The sequence below is a fragment of the Paramormyrops kingsleyae genome, unplaced genomic scaffold (genome assembly GCF_048594095.1).
Source record: "Paramormyrops kingsleyae isolate MSU_618 unplaced genomic scaffold, PKINGS_0.4 ups41, whole genome shotgun sequence".
In the NCBI taxonomy this organism is placed as follows: Eukaryota; Metazoa; Chordata; class Actinopteri; order Osteoglossiformes; family Mormyridae; genus Paramormyrops; species Paramormyrops kingsleyae.
In genome coordinates this window covers 372296-394507 of record NW_027325979.1, presented here as the reverse complement: position 1 = coordinate 394507, position 22212 = coordinate 372296, and the positions used below count along the sequence as shown (strand labels likewise).

The 22212-nt window shown below is 39.1% G+C and overlaps 1 long non-coding RNA gene across 1 annotated transcript in view; it reads left to right on the top strand.

Annotated features, from left to right (window-relative positions):
- LOC140586347 (uncharacterized) overlaps positions 1 to 13930 on the top strand; it is a 44027-nt gene extending 30097 nt beyond the window's left edge. Inside the window, exons 2-3 of the long non-coding RNA XR_011988177.1 lie at positions 12581 to 12670; positions 13194 to 13930. This is a non-coding gene — a long non-coding RNA (uncharacterized lncRNA). The remainder of the gene's footprint in view (positions 1 to 12580; positions 12671 to 13193) is intronic.
- Positions 13931 to 22212: the final 8282 nt, after the last annotated feature.

Sequence of the window (22212 nt, the reverse complement as noted above, 5' to 3'; positions counted from 1 at the left end):
CAAGTTACAAGTACGCACACCAAAGCCACAAACCTCCTTAAAATACGAAACCATGACTAATGCCAGGAGTACTCGTATGCCTTGTAACGAGGCTCGCTGCCTTTTTGATCAACAAACAACAACAATAATAGGTTTGATACAACAGTTCCTCACATAAGATTTGCTTTGATATCGGTCATATGACTAAGCTGACTTGCTTTATCTACTTGCAAGATAGAGTGATAAGCATTAAATGAACTCAACTGAGCAAAATTACCTTAAAGCAGGTTTGCTTGAAATAGCAGGGTCCTTGTTTTCAGTATCTCCTGTTAAGCTGAAGTTTTAAAGAGCTAAAATTCTTAATCTTTGAAATCTCAAAGCAGGATATGCTGCTATTATGTTAACATCAACTAGAAGAAATAGATAGCAGAGTTCTCACTAGAATTTCTGTATACCATGGGCTGGTGTGTTGTTTCAGTTGTTATTAAATACAGGTTTAGGTTTAAGTACTATGTTATATTCTTAAAATAATCAAAACTGGCATTCAGTTAGATTGCATATTGGTTTCATAGTACAATTAAGGGTTACCGGGTACTGGCACAAATTATAGCGCCAAGCCTTTTCTCATAGTGCTTCCACCAAATGACGTAAGGGAAAGAGTAGGCGAAGATCCATCTCATCTTCTTCAGAGTAAAAGATGCTGAATGCATTTAAAAACACTAAGATACTAAAATCTGAAATCTGATATGAAACCCTTTTTACCCTGCTATACAATGCAAAGAAGAATGAAAAAATAATTTAAAAAACAAGCAGTGGTGATGCACGTCCACTCCTCCTCAGTCTGCCGACAAAGGCTGATGCACCGGAAAGTAGAGGAACTGATATGACAACATTTATTACTGTGATTACTGGAAGTGAGCCTCGCAGCCTCAGGCACAGAGGCGCACACACGCATCGGCAGTTACACATGGGTCTGGAGATGTCAGCCGGTTTCGCTCTCAGACTCATGATGCGCTGTCAATAAAAATTTGTAACGGTGATAAAATCGTATTAGTCCCCATTTAAGCCTACGCAGTGCATGCACCGCAGGGTAGTATGTGAAATAATTTCAATATGTTGAGTTCGATATGGGTCTCGGGCCAAAGGCCTAGGATACCAACTGTTCTGTCATTTTTTTTTTACCCAGAATGCTTAAATATTCAAACTACCACTAATTTAACTGCTAATTTAGGATTTTCAGTATAATTCCCATTATACTGAACATACAGAACATTGCTTTCACAAGATTCGTACACGCATTTCGTCAAATGTTGCATACTTGTTACTGCTTCCTCCACAATGACCACATAGAAAAAGCAAAAAAAGTTTTTTATATATTTATTTATTTTTTTATTACTGTAAAATCCAGCCCCTCATCGTCTTCCATAATCACTTATCTAATACTGGGTTGTGGTTCATTTTGGTAACTATCAGACCATCTAAAATCACTTACAGTTTAAGATTTTTAAAGCTCTTAATGTCACTAGTTTAATAAAAGTTTGGCATGTCGTTTGATTCCTTTATTTGCTATTTCTTGTGCCCTATGATACCTGGGATACGCTCCAGTGATCCCCCCTCCCCATCCATACTACTGGATGGCAGCTGGTTGATGAACGGGGGGCTAGACAGTATTTCTTAATTTGTTTCAGTTATTCATGTTTGGTTTTATTTGGTACTAATTCTTTACTTTACACTGAATAAAATCAATGCAATCTTTGCAAAAATGAGTCAGTCATGGTCTAGATTGAATCTTCACTCAGTGTCTTTCACAGCCAAATATCGGTGATTAATTAAAATTTATACATTGAAATATAAATTTAACACAAACATATTATTCCCAAACAGCAAGTTAAAATAGGGTACATGTTAATTTTTTACTTAAAGTATTGACTAAAACTGAATTTGTATTGTGAATCAGTGATTTTCTTTTACTAAATGAATGAGACATGAGGTGAAAATCCACATTTGGGGGCTGTCTGAGGCATCAAATGAAATGAAAGACTCTCTCTACTTAGGCAATTGTTAGGCCAGTCAACTAGAGACCTGGGTCACCTCTCAGTGTTCTCATGTGAGATTGCTGCACAAGCATGGCTTCCAGATAACGAAATCCTCATTTATTTGAAAGTATGTTCAAAATAAACATTATGCTACTGATTTTCATCTGGAAAGGGAAATAAGGTGGGAGTGAATTAAACAATAATGAGAAATTCCATGGTTGCTTCACAGAGACTTATTGCCAAATGTGGTAAAACAGTCTTAGCTAAAGTGACACACTTTATATGCACATACACAATTCAACTGAACCAATACAGTTTTTCAGTATAAGAAACAGCCTATTTTGGAATATGTACATACATCCATTCCATCAATGCCGGCAAAATAACCACTACGCTATCTGCTGTAGCAATTTTGGAAAGAAAAGTTTTTATTTTGTTCAAGATGAAGTTGAGTAAGATTTATCACTACTGTGTATATCCAGAATAGACAGCTGATTGAATACACAGACATTTGTCAAACCCCTAGGAAACAATTTAAAATTACAATTATGCTGCAAAGTGTAATACCCAAGCAGCATTTGGTATTATTGAGTTATTTTGTTATTATGACTTGTAGCATGCAAAATTAGTCCCAAAATTAATTATCGTTTACATTTTCAATCTTCAACGATGCTCTTGCAAATTTCCAGAGAGTAAATGCAAATGATCATACATTAAATTATGTTTAGTAATAAATTTTCTCTCAATTATGCGTGTATATATATATATATATATACACGCATAATTGAGAGAAAATTTATTACTAAACATAATTATATATATATATATATATAGCGAACATGTTAATTATTGTCCACTTCATTCATAAGGCTACTGTTGTACCCTGAAGCTATTGCCCTGTGCTTCCAGGGATTAGCGGCTAAAGACAATGGTTGTATGGACTTCAGTACATGGTATGAATAAAAGCTCAAATATAATTTGCTAATACATAAATTTTAGTACTATATAACATTAAGATCCAGCAGTATCTATTAGCTGTGTGTCCGCAATTTACATGATGATGCGTAAAAAATTTGCCGCGTAGCATATTGTTGGATTTTACAGTCCATAGAATATGTCATAAATTTCCAAAATTTGCAAGATATCATTGTTTACTGAAATATCACATAATTTATGCATTTAGATGTTAAAAAAATCTTAAAACATAATGGACTGTAGCATGGGGAAAATTACATGTTGTTTAAGAAAATAACTCATTTGAGCATCTGAAAAATCAATGTTGGTTCAAATAATATGGAGATATTTATAAATTGCAATTCCTGTCCTGTATCTAGGACATATAAAAAAGGAAAAAAAACAACCATGTATTCAGTTCAGCTGCTCTTTGTAGACTAAATTGATCTTATCTTTAGATCTACAACTTGAGAACAGCCTTTGATGTTGACAAACTGACAAAAAAGTGTCCATATACCTCTTTGACTATACCTAAAGTTCTATACTGTATTTATGCAAACACAATCCTTTCCTTTTTCATGTGATATAAATATCATATGGTAAAAATAATCTGGTGAAAAAAAGACATTTACACAGTAAAATGTACCTAGAATTAATTTAATCATTTGTATCTATGTAAGTCCACCTGTTCATTTTCTAAACTGCTGAGAGGTATAGTGAGAATTTCATCAGATTTAAAAGATTTAATCAATTTTATGGCCACAATTTAACTAACTTTATCAAGTCTAACTAAAATAAAGTTATTTTGGTCAGCTACATGTAGAAGTGGAATGTACTGATAAATGGTTTAATTTTAATTGTAATCAATATTGTAGTTCATATTTAAAGTGATCTTAGTCTCAGATATGTCAACTAAACTCTTTCAAAACACTACAATACTGAAATGATAATACATCGAAATGGTAATGATAATGTATTGTCATAAAATAGAAAATTCTAGGTATATGTGATAGGGCTTAGCACTTGAAAAGGTACTCAGAAGCTTGTACTTTTCACAGTGTTTTACAAAAAAAAAAGTTTTATATATCTTTGCAAATTATGGTAATATGTTAGGCCCTTACTGAATTGCACAAACGCTGCACCATACAAATGCTTTGCACAGAGTATAGTGTGACAAAATCATCTGTAGAGGCTTTATGGTAAATAATATCGCCGATTAGTAAACTTAGGCTAGGTCAGTGTAACAACACACAATATTTTTTGCAATTATAGCAAAGCCCTAAAAGTACGCAGAGAAAAATGCACAGAGAAAATGCCTTATTGCTTAAACAGATGGATAGGGCAACAATGGTGATAAACAGATATGTTCACACAGGTAAGTTTGTGTAACCTATTGTATAGGTACTCTCAAGCTCTACATACATAACAGGTAGTACTAAATATTGTGTCCAGATTGGTCTACACTCCTAAAGTCGTGTTTAGTTTCACGCCATCAGGGCCTATACAGAGAATTGCCAGGTGGGTGAATTTTAATAAACAATTTTCCCAGAGTTAGATGCTTGAACTAAGAACATGTCACAAAAAGCCTTATCGATGTGATCAGCCTAGATAATAGCTCCATGTACAATCTATGCCTGCAGTTACAGACACCGAAATCAATACTCAACAGTAGAGTCATACGATATGATACAACACAATAAAATGTAATAATATTTTGGTGATCGGTCATATTTAAGATGCTGTTTCCCACCATGATACATCCTTCCTGGATTTATAAAGAAGAAATAATGTAGTTCTTTGAAATCAAACAAGTGCATAGCATGTTTACGGGTTTAAAGATTGTATCTAAAGCCCCGGGAAGATCAGACACATGCAGTGATACAGTCAGCAGAGCTCCACTCAATCTAAAGCAGCAAGCTTGTTCAGTACTTGAACTCACCAGTTCACAAGTGACTCAAAAGCCCCCTTTCCATCCTGAGCGCTGAGCAGACACACTTTGTGGCTTCGCTTGAAATGACATTGGTTGTGAAGGAGGTAAGGGACGTGGTGACCAGGCCTCTCACACCCGCCCCCAGCTATTTGGAAGAATATGATTGGTTGGTAATTTTCCTAGCTTCAAAAATGATTTGCACATGCTTCTAAACTTTCACAGCCTGCTTATCTGTGTTAAAAAGGATAAAGGCATCATTTAAATAGATATCAGGGCAAAGTGTTACCTTTATCTGAGGAACTTATCAATCTCTTACAAGTAATATCAGTCATATTCATTATTATTTTATCTTATTTACATGAAAATACTAACTTGCCTACAAACAGTAAATAATAAAATGAATTATTTAAATGTGTCTATTTATAAATAACTTCATCAGATAAATCTGGCAGCTGAACTCTGCATAGTAAATTAGTATATAAACTGTATGCCAGTGGTCCTAGTGGAACTAGTTTCACCTCAGCACATCCAAGTTTGTAAAATTTTGAGCCAAATACTTATTGGTTTAAATTTTAAGTAATAGTGAATACAACATATAACAACAATATATATATTACCAGTAATATTTGTCGACCGGCATGGGTGGAGAGGTGCTAGCAGTAAAATTATTACTGTTTAACCACACACTTCGAGACCCACTGAATGGTCCCACGACCCACCAATTGTGAAACTGCGCTGTGTACTGAATATGCACTGATGCGATATGATGAAGCATTGTAATGTGGACTAAATTATGTGTGTGACATTGATATATAAATATTTAAATGGTTCAAAGGTAAGACAACATTGGATATACATCAATCAGCCATAACATTAAAACCACTAAAAGATGAAGTGAATAACACTGATTATTTCATTACAATGGCACCTGTCAAAGTTGCCATTATACACTCACCTAAAGGATTATTAGGAACACCAAACTAATACGGTGTTTGACCCCCTTTCGCCTTCAGAACTGCCTTAATTCTACGTGGCATTGATTCAAGAAGGTGCTGAAAGCATTCTTTAGAAATGTTGGCCCATATTGATAGGATAGCATCTTGCAGTTGATGGAGATTTGTGGGATGCACATCCAGGGCACAAAGCTCCCGTTCCACCACATCCCAAAGATGCTCTATTGGGTTGAGATCTGGTGACTGTGGGGGCCATTGTAGTACAGTGAACTCATTGTCATGTTCAAGAAACCAATTTGAAATGATTCGAGCTTTGTGACATGGTGCATTATCCTGCTGGAAGTAGCCATCAGAGGATGGGTACATGGTGGTCATAAAGGGATGGACATGGTCAGAAACAATGCTCAGGTAGGCCGTGGCATTTAAACCATGCCCAATTGGCACTAAGGGGCCTAAAGTGTGCCAAGAAAACATCCCCCACACCATTACACCACCACCACCAGCCTGCACAGTGGTAACAAGGCATGATGGATCCATGTTCTCATTCTATTTACGCCAAATTCTGACCATTTGAATGTCTCAACAGAAATCGAGACTCATCAGACCAGGCAACATTTTTCCAGTCTTCAACTGTCCAATTTTGGTGAGCTCGTGCAAATTGTAGCCTCTTTTTCCTATTTGTAGTGGAGATGAGTGGTACCCGGTGGGGTCTTCTGCTGTTGTAGCCCATCCGCCTCAAGGATGTGTGTGTTGTGGCTTCACAAATGCTTTGCTGCATACCTCGGTTGTAACGAGTGGTTATTTCAGTCAAAGTTGCTCTTCTATCAGCTTGAATCAGTCGGCCCATTCTCCTCTGACCTCTAGCATCAACAAGGCATTTTCGCCCACAGGACTGCCGCATACTGGATGTTTTTCCCTTTGCACACCATTCTTTGTAAACCCTAGAAATGGTTGTGCGTGAAAATCCCAGTAACTGAGCAGATTGTGAAATACTCAGACCGGCCCGTCTGGCACCAACAACCATGCCACGCTCAAAATTGCTTAAATCACCTTTCTTTCCCATTCTGACATTCAGTTTGGAGTTCAGGAGATTGTCTTGACCAGGACCACACCCCTAAATGCATTGAAGCAACTGCCATGTGATTGGTTGATTAGATAATTGCATTAATAAGAAATTGAACAGGTGTTCCTAATAATCCTTTAGGTGAGTGTATATTAGACAAGTGAACAATCAGTTCCTGAAGTTGATGTGTTGGACACAGGACTTTGACAAGGGCCACATTGTGATGGCTAGACGAGTTGGATCTCCTCAATGGCAGGTCTTGTGGAGTGTTCCCAGTATGCAGTGGTCAGTACTTACCAAAAGTGGTCCAAGGAAGGCCAAACGTTGAATTGGCGGTGGAAGTATGGGAGGCCAAGGCTCGTTGATGTGCGTGGGGAGCAAAGATGAGCCCGTCTGCTCACATCCCACAGGAAAGCTACTGTAGCAGAAATTGCTGAAAAACTTAACGCTGGCTATGATAGAAAGGTGTCAGAACCCACAGTGCATTGCAGTTTGCTGCGTAAGGAGCTGAGTAGCTATAGAAAGGTCACAGTGCCCAAGCTGACCCTGATCTACTGCCATAAGCACCTATAATGGGCATGTGAGTGTCAGAATTGTACTATGGAGCAAAGGAAGAGGGTGGCCTGGTCTAACAAGTCACATTTTCTATTGCATCATGTGGATGACCAGTTGTGTGCGCATTGTTTACCTGAGGAAGAGATGGCACCAGGATGCACTATGGGAAGAAGGCAAGCCAGCGGAGGCAGTGTGATCCTCTGGGAAATGTTCTGCTGAGACACCTTGGGTCCGGGCATTCATGTGGATGTTACTTTGACGCGTACCACCTACCTAAACATTGTTGCAGATCAAGTACACCCCTTCATTGCAATGGTATTCCTTGATGGCAGTGGCCTCTTTCAGCAAGATAATGTACCCTGCCACACTATAAAAATAGTTCAGGAATGGCTTGAGGTTTGAGGAGTTCTTTGAGGAAGCTACAAGAGAAATTGATCACAAAAAGGCCTACGACGTGATCTACTTAGATTTCCATAAGGCCTTTGATGTTGTCTCCCACAAACGACTCTTGCTTAAGCTCAAAGCTGCAGGGATTTTAGTAACTGTGGCAGCTTGAATTGAAAACTGGTTAACAGACAGGAAGCAGCGGGTAGTTATTAGAGGCACAATGTCACAGTGGGCCTGCGTTCATAGTGGGGTACCGCAGAGTTCAATTTTAGGACCACTATTGTTCCTAATTTACATTAATGATATTGACACCAATACATACAGTAAACTGTTTAACTGTTTAGGTGGGTGGTATAGCAGATACTAAACTAGCAGCACAGAGGCTACAATGGGATCTTGATTTAATTAGCGACTGGGCTGATACCTGGCAGATGAAATTTAATGTAAGGTAATCCATACAGGGAGCAGAAATATAAAGTACAGATATTTTATGGGTTCCACTGAAATTAAGGTAGCTGATTATGAGAAATTTCTCGGTGTGTATGCTGATGCTTCCATGTCCCACTCTCTCCAGTGCGGGGAAGCAATTAAAAAGGCCAATAGGATGTTGGGTTACATTTCTAGGTGTGTGATGCTACAATTATACAATTCCTTGATAAGACCCCACCTAGAATACTGTGTGCAGGTTTGGTCACCATACTTTAAAAAGGACATGCTGCCTTGGAAAAGGCATGATTCCTAGTCTTAGAGGAATGTCTTATGAGGAGAGGTTAGCTGAGCTGAATCTGTTCAGCCTCGCGCAAAGGAGGTTAAGGAGGGACATGATCCAGGTATATAAGATTGATGTCTTGATGCTGTTCGGCCAAATGGCTACTTTAATATTAGTTTAAATACTAGAACTCGTGGCCATAGCTGGAATTTGAGAAAACACTTCTTTACACAGCGTGTAGTTGGAGTATGGAATAGTCTTCCTGCTAGTGTAGTGCAAGTTAAAACCCTGGGTTCCTTTAAATCAGAGCTAGATAAGATTTTAACAACTCTGAGCTTTTAGTTAAGTTCTCCCCAAACCAGCTTGATGGGCCGAATGGCCTCTCGTTTGTAAATTTCTTATGTTCTTATGTATTTAGGTGTTGACTTGGCTTCGAAATTTCCCAAATCTCAGTCTGATTGAGCACCTACGGGATGTTCTGGATAAACAAGTCCGATCCATAAAGTCCACAACTCTCAACTTGCAGGACGTAAAGGATCTGCTGCTAGTATCTTAGGGTCAGTTACCACCGGACATCTTCATAGGTCTTGTGGAGTCTTGTGTTTTGCCAGCATGAGGGGGACCTACACAATATTAGACAAGTGGTTTTAATGCTATGGCTGATGATAGTTTTAATGATAGTTGCTTATTTGGTTATTTATATTACTTGTACTGATAAAAGTTACTTCACAATCTTGCTAATACAAATAATTAATGGGTGATAGACCTATAAATGGGACTGGTAGCAGTCAAATTCCTTTCTGGGATTATTTAAAATTACATAATTACTTCTGCATTAGACTGGGGTGAGTTTCCTGAAGTCTTCTTAACGCTGCATCGTTCGTAAGTTCTACGTTGCAAGATTCACAACTTACGAACGACATAGCATTAAGAAGGCTTTGGGAAACTCACCCTTGATGATTTGTTAGTTTATGGGTATCTGATGGCCGGTATTTATCTGGCCTTTTTAAAAATCCCTCATAAATAATAAAACATTGTTTAGTGTCTGAAACAAAATATAATAAGCACGTCACTATTTAAATGCTTTATAAGATAAGCTTTTAAATGTATCCCTGTGGTTCTTTGTGAATCGTAATGGAAATACATTTTTGCAGTTTTTGTCAGCTCTTTGAAGTCACTTTATTCTGTTTTTGTAATAGTGTACTGGTTTCCTTATTTGAAACTCCCCACTTCATTGGGTTCTGATGTTAACTTGGAAAAAAGTTGATGAAAAATCCCCTTGCAGTCTTCTATTTAACCTCTTTATTTTAATCATTTGCTCTCAATGCTACAACAGTTAATATAATTTTTATGTCTTTATATTAGGTTAAACTTTTTTTCAGAGAATATTAAAACACCGGGTGTTTCAGTTTTGCAACAGAAATGAATTGTTGGTAACAGTATTACAGCAATTTGGAGAGTACCATCTGTGAAAAGTGCCACTTATTTAATTTTTAACCTTGCAGCTTGCAGTCCTTAACACTTATAAACCATTTGTGTTAAGCTTGTTTTTTTTCCATTTTATGATGTTCAATATCCAGAGTGCAGTCTGTCCTCCATATCTGCAAGGGATTAGTTCCAGGACCCCCCCCCCCAAAATAAGTCCCTTGTCTTACATAAAATGGTGTAGTATTTTCTTATAACCTACACACATCCTCCCACATACTATAAATCATCTCTGGATTACAAATCATACCTAATACAATGTAAATACTATATAAATAGCTGGTACACAGTATTGTTTAGAGAATAATGACAAAAAGGTCTATATATGTTCAATACCAAGCACTTAATTGCTTTTTAGGAGCCTTTTTTTATACCGAAACAAAAGGTTTGCACAACCGCGGGTCCGCTTCCGGGTGGGGGGGGGGGGGGGGCTCTTTGTATGGGCTCCCCTTGGATCATCCTGCAGTGTTGGGGGGGAGGCGTGCCGGGTCGCTGCGGTGGGCGGCGGCCCGTCCTGCCGGGGGACGAGCTGGGGGGGCTGGGGCTCCTCCGGTGTGTGGGGGGCCATCCGCCGGGGGGGGGGGGGGGGGGGTGGTCCCGGTTGGTGGACCACCCAAGACCCTTCGGCCCTGGACCCGCCTGCCTCGGTGGGGGGGTTGCGGGTGGGGCTGGGGGGCTCGCCGCCCATCCTCCCTCTGCTGGCCTCCCTATGCGGGGGTTGGCGCCCCCTTAGTCCCTCGCGGGCTCCCTCTTGGGTTGGGCGGGTGGTTGTCTCTGGGCCCTTGTGCCGGGGGGGCGGTAGGGTGGCCTCGGTTGCCTGGTTCTCCTGCCTTCGCCTTGGGGGTGGGGGGGGGGGGGAGTGCTGCCGCCTCCCCTGACGGCATTAAATGCCAGCACATCCAATGACAAATCAGGTCACACCTACACTTGCACATGCATACAAGAATGGTTGAGCGATCAATATCATTATTATTATTACTTTTTAGGGTATGTTATAGATTTAGGAATTGAAATATACATATATAACGGTACGATCACGTGTGTGTATGCTACATATATATAATACCGATTTGTCACATTATTAATTATTATTATCATCATCACTGATGTTGTTATAATTCTTGTTGTTTGACGAGTGTTATGTTTCTTATGGTTGTTTGTATTCTGTATTCCCCTATACTTAATTTTTTTTCCATCCCACCTACATTATTAGTGTTATTATTTCTGTATACCTTTTTTTTTTTCTCCTCTCTCCCCCTCTCCCCATGTTGATTGATGCCTGTTATTGTTACGCTTGTTGTTTCTGTATCCCCCCCTGTTTTTCTTTTTTTTTTTTTTCCTTTTTCCATGGTACTGGTGAGTTCGGAGCGGCCACACTCTTTGCTCTTGAATGTAATGTAAAATAAAGTTGTACTCCGAAGAGGGGGGGTGGGGGTGGTGGTGGGCAATAAAAAAAAAAAAAAAAAAGGTTTGCACAAAACAAGTAGCAAATGAATGAGATGTGAGGTGAGCCATGCTCAATCAACGAGTGTCGGAGAGAGACTGAGAATCTCTGAAATTGTAGGAGGCAAGGTATGCCTACATATTTCATGATTTCAGTGCTCCAAGAATGGCAAATTCCTGTTTTTGCTGTTTGAAACTTTTTTTTTAAACATATATATATATTTTCAGTCCGTGGTAGTTGAACCCGCAGATGCAGAACACACTGATACAAAGGGCCGACTGTACTACATATACCAAAATCCAAATCAAACAGTTTCTGAAGACAGACAGGATGTAAAAAGTTATTTGTCACTGGTGCAAAGACTCAATACGATTCAGCAGGGACCAGGCAGGAATCCTCATTAATGTCCTACTTCCGTGAGGTTCCAGATTTCTCCCTTAGACCAAGACATTTGCTGCAGGTGTCTTCAGCGTTCAGATGAGATGACACATTATCTGGATGGGTGCTGGAAGTGGAATTTTTTTTTTTACTCCAAAAACATTATGTGTCCTTGCACTCTATGTTAGGGATTGGCAGTCCAGATCCTGGAGTGTTGGTATCTAGTAGGTTCTCTGTCCTAGTTGACGAGTTACTATCGGCCTGAGATCGGGTGTGGTTCATCCAAGACCAAGTAGGATGGAAAACCTGCTAGATACTGGCACTCCAGGATCAGGGTTACCTCACCTTGATCTTTCTAAACACATTGGCCTACCATTGATTTCAACAAAAAAATCACATTGTGACTTGGCTCTCAGTCAAACAAATGCATCCATCTTATAATGTCACATCCAGTACAGGGTTATTAGTCTCTTCAAATGTTATAAAATTCTCATGAAGTTGACCACAGAGTGAAAATGTAGGCTGTAGGCAACATGGAGAGTACATGTCACTTTGTGCTGAAAGACACTGCTTTGCTAAATCTGAGCACTTGTTTTTGTATTTGTTATCTTTGATTGCCATGGTATTTGTGGATCAGAATTGTGTTTTTTTATGGTGATATCCATCCATCCATTCCTCTTTTTTCTATACCTACTTGACCTGTGCAGGGTCGCTGGTTTCCAGAGCCTATCCTAGAAGCTTTGGGACAAGGAAGGAATAGCCCAGGACAAGCCACCAACCCATCACAGGGCTATATGGTAATGTATTTATTGAAAGACTAGGTCTCTTAGAGAAGTCATTTAATTCAAAATGAGTCTGAAGCAGGGTGATAATGTATCCTGGGATGAATTACACTGGCTCGTCACGTAAACTGGCAGTGTTCCAAAAGGAAGCAAAAGAAAGAGAAAGAGAATCTTGTATATATTTTAAGCATTTCTGATTGATGTACCAATGTGTGTGAAAATGGGGTGTCATGACCCTGAATAGGACAAGTGTGTCCAGAAAATGGATGGATGAATGGATGGATGAATGGATGGATGGTGTACCAGTTTTTCTGTTCATACTTTTTGGAATATGTACATGTTCTGTGTGTTCTTGAGTTTTCAGTCCATCCATCCATCCATCCATCTTCAAACCCCTTTCCCTTTACATGCTGTGTGAGCATGGAGACAGGAAACATAGGACTCTGTTTGCCAGCCCACTGTAAGCCATATACACACACAGTCATACACTATAAGCAATATTGCCCTACACCTAACCCCATGTTTTGGACTACATCAGGAAACTGAAATACCCCCAGGAAATCTATACAACGTGAAGAACAAGTGAAATCTCTACACACAGGAGCAGAATATGAACCCCAACCCCTTGAAATGTGAGACCTACCCACCCAGCCATTGTACAGATAAGAATATCAGTTAAGAATATCTTTATATAATACAACATTTAAAATCCAAAATGTTGGATTCAATCTTATTTACTAGTTTTATTTCTTCCCTAAATACAAAACCCATTGTAATATCATTATAGCACATTGAACTGCTTCATAATTACCTTGTTATTTGTGTCTCTCATGGTTTTGATCCCTGAATGTGAGCCCTGAGGTGCTCTTGAATGCCCAGAAGGATGCTCTTAGACTCACAGTCAGTTTCATTTTGTTGTACCAGATCATGGCAACCTGCCATGGTTCTGGGGCCTCTTATTTGTTTAAACTATGCTGCCATAACTTCCAAGATGGCTCAGTGGATAATACTACATGGTTAAAGGTTTTAAGTCTGTGTTCCCCAGGCTTTCTCAAGGTATTCTGATCTCCTGCTGTAGTCTAAAGGCCTAAAATTAAGCATACTGCCATCAGGAAATTCCCTGTTCAGCATTTGTCATAAACTGCCCTCCAGTCCAGGGTGTACTCAATTAATTATTTATCCGACACTCTTGTCCAAAGCAACTTACAATTGAGAAAACAGGGTGAGCCCATCCTGGAGCAGTTGGGGTTAGGGACCCAATGGTGAAATCACTCTGCCAACCACAGGACTAGGCACCTTCCAATCATGAGCACAGATACACACAGCACCCCTGTCTGCCTGATGCTGCCTGCAATGCAGTACTAGGTAAGTGAATGTAAAGTGGACAACTCGCACTGAAGTGTCATCCCTGTGAACCTAACAATGCCCACATCACAAAACCAAATGTGAATTTCTCAGTTATATAGGAATTCTTTAATTTTAAAATATCCCACCTTGCTTTCATATGAGAGGTAAGCTTGGGGTGAGAGTGCAGGGTTGTCCATTTATGTAGCACCCATGGAGCTGTTTTTGGGGTTATGGGCCTTCCAGTAATGTGATCACATTACAAGGCCAACTGGGATGCTTACCTGCTAAGGCATTAGCAACCTTACAGACACTTCTGCCCTGGTACAGGTTGTTGACTTGGGGGTTATAAATTTGTACTAAGCAAGGTTAGTTGAGGCCCTCTTTTTAGCAGAGGCCCCTGCGCTTCAGCCTGGGTCTGCCTGTGCATCAAACGCCCCTGACTACAGTGAATAGTTCCTGGCTTAGTGTTGGGTTTGGTTCTGTTATTTTGCACTGTCTTGGCATTACAAACGCTGAATTTCCTGGTTCAGTTCTTCGGTCTAGCTTAGTGTCCTGGATTCTCTTTGCTTCTTAACCCCTCCCCCTCCGCTTCAGGCTGTGATCTTGTCCTTAGCATTTCCTGTTCAACTCAACACTTGAGTATAATGCAGCTGTCTCATCAGTATAGCTTGCATGCAGCACCCCCAGTACTATCAGCCCTGAGTACTCAGAGACCAGCTTTTAAACAGGAAATGCCTGACATTTCCTGCTTTTCTGTGCATGTTGCATGTCCATTCATTAATGCCTCATATTAAATACTGTTAATAAAATTCAATTTTAAAACTCTTATGGCTATAACATCCAGATTTTCTTCCCAAGCATTAAGGACTCCTTAAATCATTCTGTACATATTACAGCATTTTTCTCTATTAATTTGCATTCATCTACTAAAGTTATATGACCAACTGCTTTATAGTAGGAAGACCGCCTCCAGGGCGAGGGTGTTATTTACAGTAAAATTTTTGTCCTGTGGCACAATTGCATTCAGTTTTTAAAGCCTCGCAAACTTATATATGTCACCCTCCTGTCTGTGATCAGATAAGAGGCTTCAATGGAAAATGACGTACCTACTACCATAGGTTACACAAAAATAGAATGCCTGTATTGTCATTGTACTAAACAAGTACAACAAAACTTCAGTTTGGTTTAACTGGGCCCAAAAACTACATTCCACCCCAAACTGCAACACCAGCTACTAAATAATGCCTGATAGTTCTTGTTTCTAGATTAATTCTCTAGATAGTGTTTAAATCATATCTTATGAACAAACTTTATTTTACCATGTGAGAACAATACCACAGGGCCTATCTCTATGATCTGGAGGGGTGAATATAAGCTGTTATAATTTTGCTGAAAGCACCCCTCTGTAGTGATACTTGCAAAGGTACAAAACAAGATGCAGAAAATTATTTGAGATAGTCATCATAACTCCTAATTAAAAAGTGAAAGAAGGGATGCTGCTTTCACAGTGAGGCTGTGGGTTGCAGATACATATCAGAGGCAAGACCAGCTTGCAACGCACTTGCTGCTTATATTGGAGATGAGACCACTAGTTCTGCTCCCCAAAGGAGCCTGTTCTAGAGATGAATACTGCAGGTCCAACACTGATGAGCACCTTCTTATCAGCTCTATCTTTGTGAGGTGCAAAGGGGTTTTTTTTCTCACTCAGCTGACAGCCAGTAAAATGTAAAATGCACCGTGTGATTACCAGTGTGCTACCTCAGATGATGATTTAGTACAGCCCTGAAAGTACATCAGAGGCACATCTGGCAACTCCAAAGCAACCATAATCACTTCCATCAACGTAAAGATATGGATAACGGTGATAAGCTTTTCTAATATGCATGTTGAATTACTTGGTGTGGGCCAGACTCCAGACCACCCCTACACAAGTGATGGATGGATAGATGGATGACCACATAATCCATGTCATGTTAGGTTTTACAAACTACTTTAAAACTGAAAGGCTCCTGTGCTTAGCTAATTAGTTTGGTTCTTCATCTGCACTGACTGGTTTGTTTCCTTGATTGAAAGACTCATCTAGCTGTTTCATATTAATATTAGTAACACATGCATTATTATAGGTGACTGACCAATCAGCACACAGGGTGCACCTATTTTGCTGAAAGTGAAACCCAGGCTTTTTTAATTGAAATGGTAGTTTGCAGACCTTGTCCTAGCTCATCGTGTCCCCCCTGACATGGATTAAGTGGTCACCCTTGATGAATGGGGCATGTCTGTTAAGCAAAAGTAAGCTACAAGATGCTAAGGTGGCTCATTCATAAGGTGCAAGATCAAATCTTTAAATCATTACTGAACTGTTTGCGTCAAAGGTATTAAAAATGCCTAATTAACTTGCTTTGCATAAACTTGTTCTGAATCATATATAAGATGCAAGGCTGCTGTTACAGTGTAGTGCATCGTCTGAAATAACAAGCAAAAAAGGTAAAAAGGTGTCTCCTGGATGTACTCCCAATAAGCACATAATCTATATTATTTCGCAGATACTTTTATCCAAAACATCGTACTACTGACAAAGCAGGGTCAGATAGTCCCTGGAGCAACTGGAGTTAAGGGTTTCGCTGAATGATCCAACAGTGACAACACCACTGACCACAGTGTTTGGTTGTCTTCTCCGGAGTCCTCCACGCACACAATCCTTCAGTCCAAACCCATGTGAAGCTTTGCAGAGCATACCACCAGCAGTGGCTGAAGTATAGCATCATGTTTTGTCACAGTAATGAATGATGCTCTGAAACACATCTCAGGTAGTGGGCGGCCCACTGAACAGTTTGACTGGTCCAGGAAATTCCAGTCCCCCTCACCCATAAATGTCAAGTTTTGCATAGAAACCAAACATGTAGCCAAACTTCCCTGGGGGTCATCTGAGCTCTTGGTTATTTCAGCCAAAGGTGTTTTCTCATTCCTAGCAGCTCTGACTCTCTCCCTCTCTCTGTCACACACACACACACATCTGTAGTCAAAAATTGCATATTTTACCTTTCTTTGGTGCAATGGAAAGAAATTTCCTAATGACTAGGAAATGGCAGTTTTCATTACACAGGATTTTTGCATACCACTAAAGGGCAATACTGTCATTTTAATGTTATACGGAACAATAAGAATGCCTAAACATGTTTTGAGTTGTTCTTAACAACCAAAACTAAAGATAATTTAGTTGCATTGTGTCATTATTAACATATATCGGTGTTGCAACATTAACAAATCTCAAGACAAAAGAAATAAATGATTGTAATATGTGAAAGCATCTTTGACCCATTGCCTGAAATACTTTTGTTAATAATAATAATAAAAAAAAATCTTTCAGCCACATGCTCTCCCCTTACCATTTTCACGGAGAGTACCCTCTTCTGCAGGCTCACCTTCTTGGAGGTGTTATGACACTTTTTTTAGTCACTTCCAGGGGCTTGTATATGGGTGGTATATGTTTGAGGGTAACATCTCACTACTTTGAGTGCAGTCATAGTTAAAGCCACTAGAGAAGACTAATGACTAATGAATGATTAATTGTATAATGAATGATTAACGATTAGATTGTGAGAGAAATGGTGGGAATGTAGATGTTAGGGGACAAGGCAGAATATCATTTAAAATTGCTAGCTTGAAAGCTTTTACTATATTTATATCTACTCTTTTTGACTTAACTTACTGTCAAGCAACACCTTTCTGTTTAATAAAACCCCTGAGTTTAAATTTAGTAGTTGCAATACATAATGCTTGCATATAAATTTCTTTAAAATGTAACATTTTATTCGGGAATAGTGTATTCTGGAGTACTACATATTATAAACATCCATCCATTTTCTGAAGCTGCTTGTCCTATTCAGGGTTGCTGGGGGTCCAGGGCCTATCCTGGAAGCTATGGGCACAAGGCATGGAACAACCCAGGATGGAGTGCCAACCCATTACAGGGCACAGTATTACAAACATCATCATTAATCTACCATAACCATTCATGTATTTCATTCAGTTAATGTATTTGTTCATGATTTGTACTTCAGTAGTACTAATCAGTCTCTAAGTTACTTTTGCCCCCTCAAGTAAAGAGCTACCCAAAAATCTGTAATATACGTCATGTTAATTCACCTTGTATGAAGATACTAAGTGAAACATTACCAGATTTATCAGGTATCGCAGCTACTCAAAAGATAAATATATATTACTGCATTTGGTATCTTACGATCATAGAGGCAGACACTTTGCATTTGAATTAACAGAACTTTTATTGATTAGACTTTTCTAAACTTCTAGGTGTGTATGTATTTCATCATACATTTTTCCCTTTTGTGGTCAATTTTTTGATCTTCTGACACAGAAGAAGTTGCATCTCACAAGAGTCTTGTTTCCTCATCACTCCAGTTGTAGTTTCCTGTTTGCGTATGTTTATCACAGTAATATGTATATGATACTGTGCTCTAAAATCTTACTCACGTGAATAGTAAAAAAAAGTAGTAAGTAACTATTACCTTTAACGTCATATCTGTTGACAATAATTAGTTGTGCGTCTGTTTCGAGAAACATTAAAAACCGTCGAAAACCAGTAGAAGAGCTTAGAACCACTGAAAAGGAAAGATACAAACATGGCAAGTAGAGTGGAGAATAATTGTCACGATTGGAGGCGCGGTCCTTTCCTCTGCTAATCTTGGTCACAGTCGGCCTGGGCAAGCGGCAGATGGAAGCGTTGAGTCCCGCAGCCGCTTCGCTCGGCTTGTTAGCACGGCGCGACATCGGCGCACACGCGTCAGTTTCGGCTTGACTCACAGACAGTGCGTACAGTAACACAAACCGCCCTTCCAACATGCCCCACCTGGTGTCTATCAGCGCGCTGTTTCCCACTTACAACCCACCCCGCTTCTCAGGGGTCTGCTGAATCATAATTAGCGATTACATGTCATATTGATCACAATTTTACGGTATGTAAGCAAAAATATGATACTTTTTGGTAAAACGTTTAAAATGTAGGCTACCTAAAACATATAGGCCTATCCACTTACTGTAATGCTGTTTAATAAAATAGTAAAAGTTTCTTTCTTTTCCTTAACCTATATTTTTGGAGAGAATATTAGTGTGAATAAAAAATAATAATAATAACGGGTTCAAACAAGATTAGTACGGTTTCAATTATATTCATTATGTCTTTAAAGTAATTATAACAACGCTCTTTTTTCTTTTTTATCAGACATCTAATTTTTTAGGTTTTATTCACCTGACATGTTTCGACGTTCGCTGTCGTCTTCCTCAGAGTGTTACTGGATGTTATCGGTAGCTCATTAGTTATCAGCTGATGTTCACGAAGGCGTGACCTTCCCGTCTGGATTGACGGATCGGTCACGCCTTCAGCTGTCTGTTCGTCCCCTGTAGGATGTCACTCCAGGTGTGTGAGAGCATGTATGCTCCCTCATCCCGGTTGATGGTCCTCGGGCCACTATGGTAATAGTGACATCCTACAGGGGACGAACAGACAGCTGAAGGCGTGACCGATCCGTCAATCCAGACGGGATGGTCACGCCTTCGTGAACATCAGCTGATAACTAATGAGCTACCGATAACATCCGGTAACACTCTGAGGAAGACGACAGCGAACGTCGAAACATGTCAGGTGAATAAAACCTAAAAAATTAGATGTCTGATAAAAAAAAGAAAAAAGAGCGTTGTTAAGATTAGTACGGGGTTTTTTTCTCAAGAGGATGTTTCAGGTACATTCGGACAGTATAGTTAGTAAGGTGGGACATGCCATTTTAATTATGTGGCCTGATTTATAGTCAATAAATATGTTTATTGTGAATAAGTATGTTTGTTTCTTAATGTTTATTATTATTATGTCATCAAAACATTAACCACAAATCCTAACAAATCATTAATATAAAAAAGCAAGCAGCCTAAGTATTTAAGAATCTAAGAATTTAACAGTGTGTGTGTGTGTGTGTGTGTGTGTGTGTGTGTGTGTGTGTGTGTGTGTTCATGTGTGCATATGTAGGTTATGCACCTTTTCAATATTTTATTGTAAGTCTTAAATAAAAGGCAGGTAAGTACAAATTAAGCTTACATGCATGTCTTTGTCTCTTTCTGTTTGTATATGTACTGTACATGCCTAACAACACTTGATTCATTCTCTGCTTAAACTGAAAAACTGAAATTATACAATGGCTTGTAAGCAGTTATGAACTTAACTGTGTGTGTTGTTGACTTGTTCGGTCAGGGGGAAACCTCTCTGTGATAGAAGCTCCAACATCTCAGTTAATTCTCTTTCAGATTATTAGAATAAAAATGGCTTCATATTAAAGGCATGACAAAAGCCACTTACAGCACCACTGTTTTTTGAAGGGTGGGCATTGGAACAGACCATGCCCTAGCTAAAAAAAATAACAAAGCTGCAGAGGGAACATTCCCGGCCTGCCTCCACTCTATTCCCTATATTTATTTATTGTACCTGTCATTCTTTCATAACTCCATTAGTTGTACCTCTGTCTTCCACCTTTCCTAGGCCTACATGTGCCCTCTTTCAGGACAAAGGACTTAGGAGCAGGAGTCAGGGCAAACAAACAGGGTTTTATTCAACTCAAAACTAAGAAACCAGAAAAAACAGATGACAGGGGATCAAGACAGGGAGCGCAGAAAACTATGGAATGGGCAGGCTACAAGTAGGACTGACATTAATGACAGAACTGGCAAGTGCAGGACTGGGAAGCACTTAAATACATGACTAACAAGGGACCAAACAAGAGGCAGCAGCGAGCAGTTAACATGAGGGCAGGAATGAGAGGTGAGACAAAGGAAGACCAAGGGTGGCTCATTAGGACCACAATGGGGAGGAAACAGGAGGGTCAGATAGGCAGGGTGTGACACTCTCCCTGTCTTGTGCAACAAACCTGTACCATTTTCTGGAAAAATTTACAAATTCTGAATTACACATCTTCTCATACATGCTACACCTTCACAAAGTAGTTTTATTCATTTTAAAGGGTGTCCCTATTTTGCTGATTGCAGTTTTAAGAAAAATGAATAAATATATCTGAACAGTAATAGATTCAAATTTAATTATCTTATTATTAGAAATGAAATGGATATTGTTCAATTTGTATTGGTTTAGGACCCTTGTTATATTTAAATCCCAGCAGTTTGTATGAGACTTGCCATGTTCTTCTTCAGATCATCCTCCAATTCAGATGCAACCATACCCAAAAAATTAAAACTTGACCAATCAGTTGCTGATATGTAAATATAATACCGTTGTCAGAACATTCCAAGACTGTTTTTTTCATCTTGGATTTCATTATTTAAAAAGCAACACACGCAAAACCTTACTTGTCCCATTTTAGGTGCTGTCCTGCTTTTGCTGGCTTCACCCTATTTCTTAGTTGTCATACAGCAACAAAGTATAAAGAATACTGACATATACACAATGCACCAATTCAACAACAGAGCAATTATTAAAGTGTTACAATGCAGTCTGAACTATCACATTCTATATTCTATTTTGAATTTCTGATATGTTTCTGTTACAAACTTTAATTACATGTTTTGTCCATATCCCATTTTTTATATTTAAAGAAAAATAATCCATTGTTCAATGTTGTATTGTTTAAATATATTAAAACGAAAGTATTTAGGCTTGATGCGTGCTCGTTTGATTGGAGAAGACTGCCCTTGCTTAATGATTCCAGCAGTATTAGCCACTCCAGTGAAGTAGCAAGGGTACATGCTGGTTTTGTTTAGGGGGGGCATAGCTCTCTGTGGTTTATCAACTGAAGACCTGGCAGTAATCTCTAAAGTCACCTTAACCAACTCTTTTTTTTTTATTGTCAGTTAGAAATTTACATTAATGCTTCTTCCCATTTAGGTAAACATCAATAGCCTGAGCTCCTGCTGCTGGTGCATTGTGATGTCTGGCATTTGTATGATTATTCATGTGATAAAAAAAAACAGACATTGTAAGTCTTGATTGGTCTTCTCAGCACTGTTTAATTAGCAATATCAAACAGTGTTTGATGTTTCTTATGAATGACACAATGAAACAACAAAGAGGGTGAAAATGGGGCAGGCAGAACACTTATGGAAGGACTAGAACTACGTGTGATGATGGTAATAGTGTTTGCCACAGTTCAGAGGAACAGTATAGCAATGACTGTGAGTGACACAAAATGAATGAA